Below are 14,360 nucleotides of genomic sequence, written 5' to 3'. Positions count from 1 at the left end.
CATCCTGCGTGACACTGCAGTGCCACTCCTAGATGGGCCCGGTGTTTGTGTCGGCCACTAGGGTCGCTTATCTTTCTCACACAGTCAGCTACCTCATTGCGCCTCTTTTTTTCTTTGCGTCATGTGCTGTTTGGGGAGGGTTTTTTGGAAGGGACATCCTGCGTGACACTGCAGTGCCACTCCTAGATGGGCCTGGTGTTTGTGTCGGCCACTAGGGTCGCTAATCTTACTCACACAGCTACCTCATTGCGCCTCTTTTTTTCTTTGCGTCATGTGCTGTTTGGGGAGGGTTTTTTGGAAGGGACATCCTGCGTGACACTGCAGTGCCACTCCTAGATGGGCCCGGTGTTTGTGTCTGCCACTAGGGTCGCTAATCTTACTCACACAGCTACCTCATTGCGCCTCTTTTTTTCTTTGCGTCATGTGCTGTTTGGGGAGGGTTTTTTGGAAGGGACATCCTGCGTGACACTGCAGTGCCACTCCTAGATGGGCCCGGTGTTTGTGTCGGCCACTAGGGTCGCTTATCTTTCTCACACAGTCAGCTACCTCATTGCGCCTCTTTTTTTCTTTGCGTCATGTGCTGTTTGGGGAGGGTTTTTTGGAAGGGACATCCTGCGTGACACTGCAGTGCCACTCCTAGATGGGCCCGGTGTTTGTGTCGGCCACTAGGGTCGCTTATCTTTCTCACACAGTCAGCTACCTCATTGCGCCTCTTTTTTTCTTTGCGTCATGTGCTGTTTGGGGAGGGTTTTTTGGAAGGGACATCCTGCGTGACACTGCAGTGCCACTCCTAGATGGGCCCGGTGTTTGTGTCGGCCACTAGGGTCGCTAATCTTACTCACACAGCTACCTCATTGCGCCTCTTTTTTTCTTTGCGTCATGTGCTGTTTGGGGAGGGTTTTTTGGAAGGGACATCCTGCGTGACACTGCAGTGCCACTCCTAGATGGGCCCGGTGTTTGTGTCGGCCACTAGGGTCGCTTATCTTACTCACACAGCGACCTCGGTGCAAATTTTAGGACTAAAAATAATATTGTGAGGTGTGATGTGTTCAGAATAGGCTGAAAATGAGTGTAAATTATGTTTTTTGAGGTTAATAATACTTTGGGATCAAAATTACCCCCAAATTCTATGATTTAAGCTGTTTTTTAGGGTTTTTTGAAAAAAACACCCGAATCCAAAACACACCCGAATCCGACAAAAAAAATTCGGTGAGGTTTTGCCAAAACGCGGTCGAACCCAAAACACGGCCGCGGAACCGAACCCAAAACCAAAACACAAAACCCGAAAAATTTCCGGCGCTCATCTCTAGTGACATGGTGAGGGAGACAGGGAGATCCAGGTATGGAGACACTGGGTGACAGGTAGAGAGGGTGACAGGGAGAGAGAGCTACAGGGAGATAATGGGTGACATGGTGAGGGTGACAGGGGGATAGTGGGTGACAGGGGCGATAGTGGGTGACCTGGTGAGGATGACAAGGGGATAGTGGGTGACATGGTGAGGGTGACAGGTGGATAGTGGGTGACATGGTGAGGGTGACAGGTGGATAATGGTGACATAGTGAGGGTGGCAGGTGGATAGTGGGTGACAGGGGGATAGTGGGTGACATGGTGAGGGTGACAGGGGGATAGTGGGTGACATGGTGAGGGTGACAGGTGGATAGTGGGTGACAGTGAGGGTGACAGTTGGATAGTGGGTGACATGGTGAGGGTGACAAGGGGATAATGGGTGACATGGTGAGGGTGAGAGGTGGATAGTGGGTGACATGCTGAGGGTGACAGGGGGATAGTGGGTGACATGGTGAGGGTGACGGGGGATAGTGGGTGACATGGTGAGGGTGACGGGGGGATAGTGGGTGACATGAGGATGACGGTGGGATAGTGGGTGACATGGTGAGGGTGACGGGGGATAGTGGGTGACAGGGAGGGTGACAGGTGGATAGTGGGTGACAGGGAGGGTGACAGGTGGATAGTGGGTGACATGGTGAGGGTGACGGGGGGATAGTGGGTGACAGTGAGGGTGACAGGAGGATAGTGGGTGACATGGTGAGGGTGATGGGGGGATAGTGGGTGACAGTGAGGGTGACAGGTGGATAGTGGGTGACATGGTGATTGTGACAGGGGGATAGTGGGTGACAGGGGGATAGTGGGTGACATGGTGAGGGTGAGAGGTGGACAGTGGGTGACATGGTGAGGGTGACAGGGGGATAGTGGGTGACATGGTAAGGGTGACAAGGGGATAGTGGGTGACAGGGGGATAGTGGGTGACATGGTGAGGGTGAGAGGTGGATAGTGGGTGACATGGTGAGAGGTGGATAGTGGGTGACAGTGAAGGTGACAGAGGGATAGTGGGTGACATGGTGAGTGTGACAGAGGGATAGTGGGTGACAGGGGGATAGTGGGTGACATGGTGAGGGTGAGAGGTGGATAGTGGGTGACATGGTGAGGGTGACAGGGAGATAGTGGGTGACATGGTAAGGGTGACAAGGGGATAGTGGATGACATGGTGAGGGTGACAGAGGGATAGTGGGTGACATGGTGAGGGTGAGAGGTGGATAGTGGGTGACATGGTGAGGGTGACAAGGGGATAGTGGGTGACAGGGGGATAGTGGGTGACATGGTGAGGGTGAGAGGTGGATAGTGGGTGACATGGTGAGAGGTGGATAGTGGGTGACAGTGAAGGTGACAGAGGGATAGTGGGTGACATGGTGAGTGTGACAGAGGGATAGTGGGTGACAGGGGGATAGTGGGTGACATGGTGAGGGTAAGAGATGTATAGTGGGTGACATGCTGAGGGTGACAGGGGAATAGTGGGTGACATGGTGAGGGTGAGAGGTGGATAGTGGGTGACATGGTGAGGGTGACAGGGGGATAGTGGGTGACAGGGGGATAGTGGGTGACATGGTGAGGGTGACGGGGGATAGTGGGTGACATGAGGGTGACGGGGGGATAGTGGGTGACATGGTGAGGGTGACGGCGGGATAGTGGGTGACATGGTGAGGGTGACAGGTGGATAGTGGGTGAGAGGTGGATAGTGGGTGACATGGTGAGGGTGACAGGGGTATAGTGGGTGACAGGGGGATAGTGGGTGACATTATGAGGGTGAGAGGTGGATAGTGGGTGACATGCTGAGGGTGACAGGAGAATAGTGGGTGACATGCTGAGGGTGACAGGGGAATAGTGGGTGACATGGTGATGGTGAGAGGTGGATAGTAGGTGACATGTTGAGGGTGACAGGGGGATAGTTGGTGACATGGTGAGGGTGATGGGGGGATAGTGGGTGACATGGTGAGGGTGACGGGGATAGTGGGTGACATGAGTGTGACGGGGGATAGTGGGTGACATGGTGAGGGTGACGGGGGGATAGTGGGTGACATGGTGAGGGTGACGGGGGGATAGTGGGTGACATGGTGAGGGTGATGGGGGGATAGTGGGTGACATGGTGAGGGTGAAGGGGATAGTGGGTGACATGAGGGTGACGGGGGATAGTGGGTGACATAGTGAGGGTGACGGGGGGATAGTGGGTAACATGGTGAGGGTGACGGGGGGATAGTGGGTGACATGGTGAGGGTGACAGGTGGATAGTGGGTGACATGGTGAGGGTGACAGGGGGATAGTGAATGATAGGGCACAGCCAGCCGCCTAAACCCCCCCCCCCCACACACTGCACGGTGACAGGGGCAGGGGATGCCTCCCAGCAGCACTGACAGCCTCCTCCCCCACCCCCCCTTTCACAGAGCACAGAGGATGCCTCCAGTGGCACAGCCAGCCCCCTCTACCCCTAGTCACAGGGGATGCTTCCAGCGGCGTCTAAGGCAGCTTCCTCCCCCTCCCCCGCTGTCACAGGGGATGATGCCTCCAGCCGTCTCTTCCCTCTCTCCCCCACGCTGTCCCCGGGGATGCCTCCAGCCGCACAGTCCACAGCCAGCCTCCTCACCCTCTCCGTTCCAGCTCACCTGTCCGGCTCCAGGCTGCATCCATCGCGCGCGGAGAGATCACCTCCTCCCTCAAGCTGACGGCCGGGATGCTCGCACCTCGCAGAGCAGAGCTCAAGGAGGCGGAGCTCCTCTGGCTGCAGGGATGCTGCTGCTGTTGTGTGACTAGCAGCGCAGCGGCAGCTATAACAAACAAAAAATGCCTGAAAATGACGGGGTAGGGGTCCGCACTGGGCGCGGGACGTTCACTACACGGAGCGGAGTATGTAATGTGCGGTCTTTCACCTGACCGCACATCGCTCCTCCTCTACCCTGATCGGCGCCTCTCTATGTTTGGGGGGGGGGGGGGGCGAGCTGCCCCCTTGCCCCCCCAGTTCCGTCGCCTCTGGTAACATATGTAACATATTTAGTTACTATATTCTATATCCATTACTCTTCATATTGGTACATATGTCTACTGTGGTTATTTTTATTTGTTAGTAATAATAAGAATTTACTCACCGGTAATTCTATTTCTCGTAGTCCGTAGTGGATGCTGGGTACTCCGTAAGGACTATGGGGAATAGACGGGCTCCGCAGGAGACTGGGTACTCTAAAAGAAAGATTAGGTACTATCTGGTGTGCACTGGCTCCTCCCTCTATGCCCCTCCTCCAGACCTCAGTTAGGGAAACTGTGCCCGGAAGAGCTGACACTACAAGGAAAGGATTTGGAATCCAGGGTAAGACTCATACCAGCCACACCAATCACACCGTACAACTCGTGATAACTATACCCAGTTAACAGTATGAATAACAACTGAGCCTCACCGAACAGATGGCTCATAACAATAACCCTTTAGTTAAGCAATAACTATATACAAGTATTGCAGACAATCCGCACTTGGGACGGGCTCCCAGCATCCACTACGGACTACGAGAAATAGAATTACCGGTGAGTAAATTCTTATTTTCTCTGACGTCCTAGTGGATGCTGGGTACTCCGTAAGGACCATGGGGATTATACCAAAGCTCCCAAATGGGCGGGAGAGTGCGGATGACTCTGCAGCACCGAATGAGCAAACTCAAGGTCCTCCTCAGCCAGGGTATCAAACTTGTAGAATTTTGCAAACGTGTTTGACCCCGACCAGGTAGCAGCTCGGCAAAGTTGTAATGCCGAGACCCCTTGGGCAGCCGCCCAAGAAGAGCCCCCTTCCTCGTGGAATGGGCTTTTACTGATTTAGGATGCGGCAGTCCAGCCGCAGAATGTGCAAGTTGAATCGTGCTACAGATCCAGCGAGCAATAGTCTGCTTAGAAGCAGGAGCACCCAGCTTGTTGGGTGCATGCAGGATAACAGCGAGTCAGTATTTCTGACTCTAGCCGTCCTGGAAACATAGATTTTCAGGGCCCGGACTACATCCAGCAACTTGGAGGCCTCCAAGTCCCGAGTAGCCGCAGGCACCACAATAGGTTGGTTCAAATGAAACGCTGATACCACCTTAGGGAGAAATTGGGGACGAATCCTCAATTCCGCCCTGTCCCTATGGAAGATCAGATAAGGGCTTTCACATGACAAAGCCGCCAATTCTGACACACGCCTAGCCGAAGCCAAGGCCAAATAAATATGACCACTTTCCACGTGAGATACTTCAACTCCACGTTCTGAAGTGGCTCAAAACAATGTGATTTTAGGAAAACCAACACTACGTTGAGATCCCAAGGTGCCACTGGAGGCACAAAAGGGGGCTGAATATGCAGCACTCCCTTAACAACGTCTGACCTTCAGGCAGCGTCTTTCCAAGCCTTTAACAGCGTAGGAATCACTTCATCTGGAATGCCCTTTTCCGTTAGGATCCGGCGTTCAACCGCCAAGCCTTCAAACGCAGCCGCGGTAAGTCTTGGAACAGACAGGGCCCCTGCAGTAACAGGTCCTGTCTGAGAGACAGAGGCCATGGGTCCTCCGAGATCATTTCTTGTAGTTCTGGGTACCAAGTTCTTCTTGGCCAATCCGGAACTACGAGTATAGTTCTTACTCCTCTCTTACTTACTATCCTCAGTACCTTGGGTATGAGAGGAAGAGGAGGGAACACATAAACCTACTGGTACACCCACTGTGTCACTAGTGCGTCCACAGCTTTCGCCTGAGGGTCTCTTGACCTGGCGCAATACTTTTTTAGCTTTTTGTTGAGGCGGGACGCCATCATGTCCACCTGTGGCCGTTCCCAATGGTTCACAATCTGCGTGAAGACTTCTGGTGGAAGTCCCCACTCTCCCGGGTGGAGGTCGTGCCTGCTGAGGAAGTCTGCTTCCTAGTTTTCCACACCCGGAATGAACACTGCTGATAGTGTTAGCACGTGATACTCCGCCCATCGGAGAATCCTTGTGGCTTCTGCCACGCCATCCTGCTTCTTGTGCCGCCTTGTCGGTTTACATGGGCGACAGCCGTGATGTTGTCTGACTGAATCAGCACCGGCTGGTTTTTAAGCAGGGGTTCTGCTTGCCTTAGGGCATTGTAAATGGCCCTTAGGTCCAGAATATTTAGGTGTAGGGAAGTCTCCTGACTCGACCATTGCCCTCGGAAATTTCTTCCCTGAGTGACTGCTCCCCAACCTCGGAGGCTTGCATCCGTGGTCACCAGGACCCAGTCCTGAATGCCGAATCTGCAGCCCTCGAGAAGATGAGCACTCTGCAGCCACCACAGCAGAGACACCCTGGCCCTCGGAGACAGGGTGATCAGCCGATGCATCTGAAGATGCGATCCTCACTTGTCTAACAGGTCCCACTGAAAGTTCCTTGCATGGAACCTGCCGAAGGGAATTGCTTCGTAAGAAGCTACCATCTTTTCCAGGACTCGCGTGCAATGATGCACCGACACCTGTTTTGGTTGCAGGAGGTCTCTGACCAGAGATGACAACTCCTTGGCCTTCTCCTCCGGGAGAAACACCTTCTTCTGTTCTGTGACCAGAAACATGCCCAATATCAGCAGACGCGTCGTAGGAACCAGCTGCGACTTTGGGATATTCAGAATCCAGCCGTGCTGTTGTAGCACTTCCTGAGATAGTGCTACTCCGATCAACGACTGCTCCTTGGACCTCGCCTTTATCAAGAGATCGTCCAAGTACGGGATAATTATAACTCCCTTCTTTCGAAGGAGTATCATCATTTTGGCCATTACCTTGGAATACACCCTCGGTGCCGTGGACAGACCAAACGGCAACGTCTGGAATTGGTAATGTCAGTTCTGTACCACAACCTTGAGGTACTCCTGGTGAGGTGGGTAAATGGAGACATGTAGGTAAGCATCCATGATGTCCAGTGATACCATGTAATCCCCCTCTTCCAGGCTTGCAATAACCGCCCTGAGCGATTCCATTTTGAACTTGAACTTCCTTATATAAGTGTTCAAGGATTTCAAATTTAGAATGGGTCTCACCGAGCCGTCTGGTTTTGGTACCACAAACATTGTGGAATAGTAACCCTGTCCCTGTTGAAGGAGGGAAACTTTTATTTTCACCTGCTGGAGGTACAGCTTGTGAATTGCCGCCAGTACTACCTCCCAGTCCTGGGGAGTAGCTGGCAAGGCTGATTTGAGGTAACGGCGAGGGGGAGACGCCTCGAATTCCAGCTTGTATCCCTGAGATACCACTTGTAGAACCCAGTGATCCACCTGTGAGCGAACCCACTGGTCGCTGAAGTTCCGGAGACGCGCCCCCACCGCACCTGGCTCCGTCTGTGGAGCCCCAGCGTCATGCGGTGGACTTAGGAGAAGCAGGGGAGGATTTTTGTTCCTGGGAACTGGCTGTCTGGTGCAGCTTTTTCCCTCTCCCCCTGCCTCTGGGCAGAAAGGAAGCACCTTTGATCCGCTTGCCTTTCTGAGGCCGAAAGGACTGTACCTGATAGTACGGTGCTTTCTTAGGTTGTGAGGGAGCCTGAGGTAAAAATGTCGATTTCCCAGCAGTTGCTGTGGATACAAGGTCCGAGAGACCATCCCCAAACAATTCCTCACCCTTATAAGGCAAAACCTCCATGTGCCTTTTAGAATCAGCATCACCTGTCCACTGCCGGGTCCATAATACCCTCCTGGCAGAAATGGACATTGCATTAATTCTAGATGCCAGCCGGCAAATATCCCTCTGTGCATCCCTCATATATAAGACGACGTCTTTAATATGCTCTATGGTAGCAAAATAGTATCCCTGTCGAGGGTATCAATATTATCTGACAGGGTATCAGACCACGCTGCAGCAGCACTACACATCCATGCTGAAGCAATAGCAGGTCTCAGTATAGTACCTGAGTGTGTATATACAGACTTCAGGATAGCCTCCTGCTTTCTATCAGCAGGCTCCTTCAAGGCGGCCGTATCCTGAGACGGCAGTGCCACCTTTTTTGACAACCATTGAGCGCCTTATCCACCGTAGGAGATATCTCCCAACGTGACCTATCCTCTGGCGGGAAAGGGTACGCCATCAGTAACTTTTTAGAAATTACCAGTTTCTTATCGGGGGAACCCCACGCTTCTTCACACACTTCATTCAACTCATCTGATGGGGGAAAAAACACTGGCTGCTTTTTCTTCCCAAACATAATACCCTTTTTAGTGGTACCTGGGTTAATGTCAGAAATGTGTAACACATTTTTCATTGCCGTAATCATGCAACGGATGCCCCTTGTGGATTGTGTATATGTCTCATCCTCGTCGACACTGGAGTCAGACTCCGTGTCGACATCTGTGTCTGCCATCTGAGGTAGCGGGCGTTTGTGAGCCCCTGATGGTCTTTGAGACGCCTGGGCAGGCACTGGCTGAGAAGCCGGCTGTCCCACGGCTGTTACGTCATCCAGCCTTTTATGTAAGTAGTTGACACTGTCGGTTAATACCTTCCACATATCCATCCACTCTGGTGTCGACCCCGCAGGGGGTGACATCACACTTATCGGCACCTGCTCCGCCTCCACATAAGCCTCCTCATCCAACATGTCGACGCAGCCGTACCGACACACCGCACACACACAGGGAATGCTCTGACTGAGGACAGGACCCCACAAAGTCCTTTGGGGAGACAGAGAGAGAGTATGCCAGCACACACCACAGCGCTATATAATCAGGGATTTACACTAACACAAAGTGATTTTTCCCTATAGCTGCTTTACATATACAGTTTGCGCCTAAATTTAGTGCCCCCCTCTCTTTTTTACCCTTTGAGCCTGGAGACTGCAGGGGAGAGCCTGGGGAGCTGTCTTCCAGCGGAGCTGTGAAGAAATGGCGCCAGTGTGCTGAGGGAGATAGCCCCGCCCCCTTCTCGGCGGGCTTCTCCCGCTCTTATATTAATATTATGGCAGGGGATTTTTGCACATATATAGTTTATTAGACTATATTATGTGCTGTTTGCCAATGTAAGGTACTCTAATTGCAGCCAAGGGCGCCCCCCCCCCCCCAGCGCCCTGCACCCATCAGTGACCGGAGTATGTGGGGTGCATAGGGAGCAATGGCGCACAGCTGCAGTGCTGTGCGCTACCTTAATGAAGACCGGAGTCTTCAGCCGCCGATTTCCAGGATGTTCTTCTTGCTTCTGGCTCTACAAGGGGGACGGCGGCGCGGCTCCGGGACCGGACGACCGAGGCTGGGCCTGTGTTCGATCCCTCTGGAGCTAATGGTGTCCAGTAGCCTAGAAGCCCAAGCTAGCTGCAAGCAGGTAGGTTCGCTTCTCTCCCCTAAGTCCCTCGTAGCAGTGAGTCTGTTGCCAGCAGATCTCACTGAAAATAAAAAACCTAACAAATACTTTCTTTTCTAGAAGCTCAGGAGAGCCCCTAGTGTGCAACCAGCTCGAGCCGGGCACAGATTCTAACTGAGGTCTGGAGGAGGGGCATAGAGGGAGGAGCCAGTGCACACCAGATAGTACCTAATCTTTCTTTTAGAGTGCCCAGTCTCCTGCGGAGCCCGTCTATTTCCCATGGTCCTTACGGAGTACCCAGCATCCACTAGGACGTCAGAGAAAAGTGTTTTTAAATGTTTAAATGTACATGAAATAAATATATATTAATTGGAACCATCTGTATTATTGAATATTTATATTGGCTCTCTAGCGTGGCCTCTTTTGAATTGATGTTTCATGATGTTGAGGAGCTGAAAGCTACTAATGCCTCTCTGCAGAAATCTTATAATCATGTTATTAATAAACTCGAAGACCTTGAAAATAATTCGAGGAATAAAAACCTCAGAATAGTGGGCTTAAGTGAAACCTTAGGGGTGCTGAACTGCATCGCTTTTTAAACGGTGTCACTTCCGGAAATGCTGGGTATTCAGATGGAAATGGAATGCTCCAATATGGTTGTGGAAAGAGCACACAGAATTGGTCCGACACGCCCGTCTACTGATAAGAGACCACTTGTCACGATTTTTCGTTGTTTGAATTACCAACATAAAGATGCTATATGGTCTGCGTCCAGACGACAACGTGATCTCAAATGGGACGGTATAAAACTTCATATATTCCAGGACTATTCCGCAGAAGTCACCGGTGCCCGCAAAGAATTCTCACCTATATGCTCCCGTCTGTTTAAAGCTCACCGCAAGTTTGCCTTAATATATCCTGCTCGTCTTCGGATTTTTGAAAGCGATTCCTTAAAAGATTTTTTATCAGCGGGCGATGCTGATTGCTTCCTTTTTGATGACTTACCGCGTGACACCTGAGGTTTATGCCGAACTGTTCTGATGTTCCACTTGTGAAGTTATGCTAGCTTAGGCTTAGCTCACTATTATACCTGATGTCCTTGCTTGGGCCATACCATTCTGTTTATTACCAGCGTGACCTCACCATGCGCCTTTCTTACTAGTATGGTCACTTTATATACTTCCTGCTCTATATGACAGTTTGTGATTTCACCTCGTTGCTCTTATAGTTTGCAAATTTTCGCTGTGATTGTGCTGTTTGTTGTTTATTTTTGAAGTTGATATGTTCAATGGCACTCATTTCTATTCTTGTCCACTGTATCTTCCGATATGTTCTTCTAACTTACTAATAGTGGCCTTCTGTTTATGATCATAATGTGACACTATATGTAGTAATGGTAGTCCTTTTGTGCCTCTGGCTCTATGCTCATATGCAGTCATATCTCTGCTCGCATGTATACGCATGTATATTTCATTTTAATTTTGTTATGTTTGCCCGTTGCAAAACTTATTATTCTTACGGTTATGCTGGTACTTATCGTCGGTTTGATCTAGGAGAGCTTTCTCATGAATACCCTGAGAATGTTTCTTTTTGGTATTTTTAGCACTGGAAGTCAAATTTATACCATGTGTATGGGGTACGGTAGTGCCCCCTTTGTTCTTCAGTTATATATTTTTGTTTCTCTATTCTTTTTCTCTGTTTTTCACCCCTTTACCCCTGTCTTTTCTCCTCCTGTTTCTTGTCGTGTCTACATGTTTTCTTTGTCTCCCTACGCCCTATTCACGGATGTAACAGAGTTTTAGAGTCCAAAATAAAACCCATCCATCTGTCGGATCATGCTTTATGTTGGATGGCGCTCTCTGTTGTTACAGACAGGTGCCCTATTAGACAGTGGAGATTTCCTTCCCACTTGTCTTCTTCCCTGAAATTCTGCAATATGTTGGAGTCCACGTGGCTTGATTATAAAATGCCTAATTCAGATTGTATTGAAAACCAGTCACTGTTGTTCTGGCAGGCAACCAAACCTGTGGTGTGGGGTCATGTTATTTCATATTGTAAACATAATGATAGTAGGATGGGAGAGATCTACTGTATCTGGAAGGTCAGAGGACTCTTACAGAGGTTTTTCAGGAATTTAAACGTACACCCACTTGTGCTTCTAAGGCAGCTTATTATCACCAGAAAAGTCTATTTGATAATATACTGTCAAACATGGAGGCAAAATATACATATTATAGGGAGGCTATATTTCACAAACATGGTAACAAATCTAGTAAACTTCTTTCCAATTTATTACGAGGCCGTAGGCCCCCTATTGCCATCAAAGTGATACGCACCTCAGATGGTACCCTGTCCAGGTCCAATAAGTGTATTACTGATACTTTTAAGTCCTTTTACTCCCAGTTGTACTCGAAACCAGTTGTTGACGCTGAGAAAGAGGCGGATTTTTGGTCTAAATACCACTTACCGCAACTATCAGCAGCTCAGTCTGCCTCGTTGATGTCCCCTATTACCCCTGAGGAAATGAGAGCGGTTATTTCTAAAACTTAAGCCCAACAAAGCCCCGGGCCTGGATGGCTTTTCCAATGAATTTTACAGAATTTTAGCCCTCATAATCAGCGAACCTTTATCTGCCGTATTTAACTATTCTTACTGGTCAATCCCCACCTCAATATTTCAATTCAGCACTTATAAAGGTATTACCTAAACCAGGCTGTGACCTTACCCTGCCTACTTCACTTTCCTATTTCATTGTTGAATTCGGACTACAAAATATTCACTAAAATTATATCCAATAGATTAAAGTTGCTTTTACCCCACATCATACACCCTGATCAATCTGGCTTTATACACGGCCGACAATCTGTAGTTAATATTAGGAAAGTCCTCTCTATAATGCAACATGTTCAGGATTCTGGTAGCTCTGCTGATAGAGCGATTTTATCATTAGATGCCGAAAAGGCATTTGACCTTATATCATGGAATCATTTATTTAACACATTACGCCGTTTTGGAGCCCCCCGGAAGAATTTATTCAATTGATAACCAACTTTTACTTAACCCCCGCCACTCAAATTATAGGTAACGGCTATTTATCCCCTCCCTTTCTTATTCAGAGGGGTACTCGCCAGGGATGTCCTCTGTCTCCACTGCTTTTTGCGGTCGCCCTGGAACCCCTGGCGATTGCCCTACATACATCCTCTGTTTTTTCTGGAATTCAGATTGCTGGGGTGGAGGCCAAAATTGCAATGTTCGCGGACGATATGCTATTATTTATATCGAATCCAGAGGTTTCTATGCTGGCCATAATTGAGTTAATTGAACAGTTTGGCTCTTTTACTGGCTTCCGGGTGAATTACTCCAAATCGGAACTCCTACCTATTGCAGGAAATATATCTCAGTACACTGACCATCCTATCCTCTCACAATTCCCTCTGGTTTCATCTTCTCTTAAATACCTAGGCATCAAAATACCTAAAACGCTTCACACTCTTTATAAAGTAAATTTTGGCCCAGCCATTAGTTCCATTTCCCAATTATTGACGGGTTGGATGGGTCTCCCCCTTTCGTTGACTGGACGGGCAGCTGTTATCGAAAGCATAGCTTTCCCTAAGCTTTCATACCTCATGCAAATGCTGCCTTTCGGTCTTCTGAAGAGGTATATCCATCTAGTTAATTCCTTGTTCTCTAAGTTTCTTTGGGCTGGCAAGAAGCCCAAGGTGTCTTATCCCAAGATACAATTGCCTCGATCTGAAGGTGGCCTTAACATCCCTGATTTAGCAGCTTTTAGTAGATCCGTCTCTTTCAGATACATTGTCGACTGGCTCTGGGGTCATTCTACTTTTGTGAATTTTGATCTGGAGAGGGCGATGATGGCTCCTTTTTCCCCTCGCGCATTGCTTCACACCCCAAAAAAGGATATACCAGCTGCCATTATGAATAATATTTTGTTTACAGATGCCCACACTACCTGGTGGTTTACCAATAAAAAATTGGGGAGGGACCCACGCTCCTCCTCTTTTACTACCTTCTGGGGCAACCCAGCTTTTCCGCCTGGTCTGGAAAATGTTGGCTTCACAGTGTGGAGGGAAGCGGGATTGGCATCGATCAGAGATGTATTTAATCCAGGAGGAAAGTTATTGTCTTTTTTACAATTGAAAGACAAATATGGTGTTCATAATAAGCAATTCTATATGTATCTCCAGGTTAGACACTTTGCCCAGACATTGCCGGAGGCTATGCCCACTGGGGAGTCGCCGGATCCCTTGTGCTCTCTTCTATCATTTACCAGCACAAATCTATACCGCCTAAAATTTTACTACTCCAATTTAAAAGTTAATAACAGAGATAAGATGTGGCAAAATACTCTTAGTCGCTGGAATTCAGACATCCCAAATTTCCTAGAATTGGATAATATATTGTTACATATCACAAAGATATATAAATGTCTCCACTCTGTCTCTCTTCAAGAGGTTTATTTCAAAAAAATGCATAGGGCCTATGTTTCTCCTGCTCAGAGATGACAAATGGTGCCCAATGATTCTGGACACTGCCCAAAATGTACTGTACCCGGTGCCTCCTTCTTCCATAGCTTCCGGCAATGTGGTAGAGTGGCTGTGTTTTGGCACAAGATTATGAGGCTTTGTAAATCAGATGTTTTCATTGTCATTACAGAGACACCCTCTGGCGTGTTTACTAGTGATGAGCGGGTTCGGTCTCTCGGAAACCGAACCCCCCCGAACTTCACGCTTTTTACACGGGTCCGAGGCAGACTCGGA

The 14,360-nt window shown here is 49.3% G+C and overlaps 1 protein-coding gene across 3 annotated transcripts in view; it reads left to right on the top strand.

The window, feature by feature from the left end:
* Positions 1-14,360, top strand: part of ST6GALNAC1 (ST6 N-acetylgalactosaminide alpha-2,6-sialyltransferase 1) — a 315,054-nt gene that overhangs the window by 53,115 nt on the left and 247,579 nt on the right. The gene's annotated exons all lie outside the window — the stretch shown is intronic.

Source organism: Pseudophryne corroboree, chromosome 3, assembly GCF_028390025.1.
Source record: "Pseudophryne corroboree isolate aPseCor3 chromosome 3, aPseCor3.hap2, whole genome shotgun sequence".
Classification (NCBI taxonomy): Eukaryota; Metazoa; Chordata; class Amphibia; order Anura; family Myobatrachidae; genus Pseudophryne; species Pseudophryne corroboree.
Note: the sequence above shows the minus strand (reverse complement) of the source record. Positions and strands in the feature narration are given on the sequence as shown.